Raw genomic sequence first — 4,308 nt, 5'->3', positions numbered from 1 at the left:
CATAAGTATTAAATGTTAATTTATAACAAATATCCTTTTATTAATTTCTTATAAATTAATTATTATAAATATTTTAATTTTAAAATGATGAAATTATATAAAATTAAGAAGAATTTACTAAACGATTGAATCCACTTATGAGATTTTTAAACACACTCGAAGAAAAATAAAGGAGGGGGAAAAAATATATATATATATATGTATATTTGCCTAACGTTTATTCTTTTGATAAATTTGTAAAATAGAATTCAATAGAATGAATAAAGAATATATTGACACTTTAAATAAACTAAATCTTTTTCCTTAGACAAATATTAATTTACTGTATGTATTTCATTGATCAATACACGTTTATACAGTATCGAGTGCACGATTTTTGTATTACTCTTGCTATTGATTGCTCTTGTCCTGTCTTAAAATGCTTTCTTTTCTTATTAATATGCGTGTTTTTTTTTAAGAAATAAATATACACTTAATTACGAATTAATCGAAATAATGTTTATCAATTTGAAATTTTATTGAAATTAACTGTGGTTTCTGAGATTTAATGGGGGTTTTATGGTGTTTTGTGGTCCCCTACTTGTTACTTTGTAGCGGTTTTCTAGCATTCAGATGTGGCATAAATTTGCTGTATGGTGTGTACGAGTTATATGCACATTCATGCTGAAACATTAAGTTTAAATCTGTAATGTATTGATATATAATAAGCCTTTCTTAACACTATATAAAGTGGTTTGGCTCCTATTTAGGTATTAGAAACTTGAAGAAAACCAGGAAAACACCACGTGGCCAGCTCGTTGGTAGGCGCGAACCCACGATTTCGGTGGTTTTATCACTGGTGGATGTGAAGATGTGTGGCATGAAATTCATCGCCGTATTGTTTTCCGGGTTACTTATGGGTCAATATTGAAGAATTGAATTTGAAACTGTTGTGGTCCGAACCACATATAAGGAGTCAGTCCTAAGTGACATATAAGATGTCCCACTATCAAATACTGCAATAATAAATTTAAAAGAGCCTAAAATGTAGCCACGTTTTGTGAGGTTCCTCTAAATTATAGCTTGTTTTAGCTTATGGTCATGCCCTGGTTGTACCGTTAAAAGCTTTAATAAGTTATTTATATTTTATTTTACTTTCCCGGCTATTGTATAACTTACGAGTAACAGAAGGAAAGTATGGTGATCGGTCATAAAATGACTCCCCAAGATTTTTACATTTTTGGACTCAGGGGTCCTTGAAACGTCGACAAATGCAAAATAAGTTGAGGGTATTTTATACATATATGAATGTTTGTGTGTTAGTGTGTATGTGTGGAGGGGGAAAGCACGATTTTATTCACCCAGTTTGAAGGTTAATAACTCCTGAACCTTTTGTCGAAAATTCCTGAAATTTTGCAGAAAGATTTGTGTATCAGAGTGAAATATTTTTGGAAATTTTCAGGAAAATCGAATCATTGGGAGATATGAGCCCACTCCTTAATATCTCCCGAATCAATCTAAAAGTAATGGTAGCAATTATTAGGAATGAAAACATATTACGAATGCCTGGAAGGTCCAGCAACAACATTGCCAGCTTTTGATAATATTTTTATCACAGAAATATAACAGTTACCGTATTTTATGGTATATAAAACGCGACTCTTGTCCAAAAAAAAAAAATAATAATAAAACATGGCTAAAAATATCTCCCTGCGGCTTATATGTGAAGTTGAGATTTCCCAAAGGCTAACGAATTTCTCAAAAGTGCTTCAGGCTACAGGCTACAAGCAACCTGTACTTAGCCCAATTCTTGAATAAAAGTGTTATTGTTTAATTAAACATATTATTCTTTGCTAAAGCTAAACAACTTTTTATGTGTATTCGTGTAGAGTATTTTAATGGTAAATTTAAACTGTAAATGACTTCTTTTAAACCTTTCCCTGATAAATAAACGATTATAATTTTAAAGTTTTAAAAAAAATCGGGAGAATGGTTTATTAATAAATAATTTTTTCCTAAATAATATCCTTGCTGAAATGGGAGTGCATGTTATAAAATACGTTCATTTGAAACAAAATATCAATTGTCTACAGCATTTTGAATAATGTTAAATATACAGAATGGCTCAAAAGACGTGTTGAAGTTCATAACAGTGATCACAACACGACTTTAGTCTTTATAACAGTTAACTGATTTTTGAGCCACCCTTTATGCAGAACGAAATAGAAATTCCTTTTAACACTTGAGGAGGTAAATGGTTAGATATAAAATTTTCAAATAAATGGCGTGCCGTTTATAAAAAATGCATAAAGTCAGCTCCTTAAAATGAATCGAAATAAAACGATGAACGGAATGGAATTAATAAAATTTAATATTAATAATAATACTGAGAAAATTTAAAAAGTAACCGATCAATTTTCCTCATTTCTGTTAAGTTCCATTCGCGAGAATACCATTTTCTAAATATATTTTTATTTCTTTTTTTTTAATTTTCAATATAAACTTTTTCTCGTTGTTTAAATAATCCTATTGTTTTTAAAAAATGAAATATTTATTTAATAAATTATTTAAATAAAAACATAAAAATGTATCGGAGGATTTTATACAGTAGTTTGATAGATAAGTAACGTCATTTTGCTTAATTCATTGTTGTAACATTCTATAAGGCCGGATTTAGACATAGAAAAATTAGACAATAGTCTAAGGCCCTGATATAGCAGGGCCCCATTAATATTTGAATTCACATATAAATAAATAAATAAATTTACGTGTATAATAGTTAAATATAGGAATATTTTCATCTTCTCCAAAAGAATGTAATGATAAATATAATAAATAAAACCGTGGCTTTTTTGGGGGCCCCAGGATCGCAATTTTTGCTTAGAGCCCGAAATTTCCGTAATCCGGCAATGGTCATTTCGATTTTCTAGATACATCAACATCCACGTCCACGTTGAAGGAGATTGATGGACAATAGATCCTCTCTAAGATGAAGAAGGATCATGCTCTTCTCACACAAAATTACTTACTATACTAAGATTATATAATTCACAAAGGTATATAGAAGCTTTTATACCGTAACCATTTACAAATTAACAATAAATACAATATATATATTTATAAATATAACGATATTAATCACTAATTAGCAATACTGGCAGCTGACTTGATCTTATTGTTATCCTTCCCTTTATATATATATATATCGATTACTGATTAAATTTACTGTTAATAAATGAATAATTTAATATAAAATAAATATAAAACGAATTTATATATTTATTAGTATTACCCGACTAATTTTACAGGCAGTTTTCCAGGTATTCAACCTGCTGTATTCGACTATCTGACAGGTCTTCTCTCAGCATCCCATTTTCTCTTACTCTGTAACCATGGCAACGAGAAGAAGGTTGAGTGGTAATTCTAATAAATATTAGTATAAATATTAGTACAAAGCTATCAGAAATTTAACGAATCTGCAGTTCATGGTTGACAATCAAAATCTATAATGGGGAGAAAAAAAAGAGAGAGAGAGAGAGAGATTGAAAGTGAAATTTATCATTTCATTAAAATGTGTTTAATATATCATTAATCCAATTTAATGAAATAGCTGAATCAATAGAGATTATTGAATAAAGTATAACCATATTAGACATTCTACTCTATCATGTAAAAGTTTACAGAAAATAATCAATGTTAGAAAATGTTTTATAATTAATTTTCATAAATTAATTAACGAACAGTTGCCAATTTTTTCAAGTATTTCACTAATTACTCCATAATTTTTTTTTCATTGTTAAATATATAATAATCGTCTACTAGATTTTATACAATTAAGTTAAAAATACAATTATTTTATTCAGACTTATGAATGAAAATATACTAAATCGATAGGAAGTGTCCGGATATTTCATCTAAAAATCCTTCATTTATATAGAGGCATTAAATTATAAATTAATTTTTTAATTATTAATTCATAATTCTAGAATTTATTTAAAAAAAACACACACACACAAATACCTATTAGATATAATACTAAAGTAGAGTTTTTCATCTAGAAAAGTTATCTAATTTAAATATTTTGTTATAATTTTTAATTATAGATTGAATTTTACAGTGTTAATAGCGGTAGATTAACCATTAGGTCTCTCATAGTCATCTCGAAGGGCATCAAAAATTATATAGCAAAAAGATAATATGCCTCTAAAAATTTAGAAAACGTTTAAAAAGTGTATTTATATTATAAAAGAAAATCTTGATTTTATTGCTTTTTTTTAATATAAAAACTTAACAATTTTACGTAATAAAATTGCGCCTAAGGCCTCATAA

At 27.9% G+C, this 4,308-nt stretch overlaps 1 protein-coding gene across 1 annotated transcript in view; it reads right to left on the bottom strand.

The window, feature by feature from the left end:
- LOC111635925 (regulator of G-protein signaling 17-like) overlaps window positions 1–3,611 on the bottom strand; it is a 35,676-nt gene extending 32,065 nt beyond the window's left edge. The window contains exon 1 of the mRNA XM_023381066.1: window positions 3,272–3,611. The gene's annotated coding sequence lies outside the window, so the exon portion shown is untranslated. The remainder of the gene's footprint in view (window positions 1–3,271) is intronic.
- Window positions 3,612–4,308: the final 697 nt, after the last annotated feature.

This window comes from Centruroides sculpturatus, unplaced genomic scaffold (assembly GCF_000671375.1).
Source record: "Centruroides sculpturatus isolate CEXI.00-Female unplaced genomic scaffold, Cexi_2.0 scaffold1063, whole genome shotgun sequence".
Taxonomy (NCBI): Eukaryota; Metazoa; Arthropoda; class Arachnida; order Scorpiones; family Buthidae; genus Centruroides; species Centruroides sculpturatus.
The sequence above is the reverse complement of the archived record's forward strand: the minus strand, read 5'-3'. Positions and strand labels throughout refer to the sequence as shown.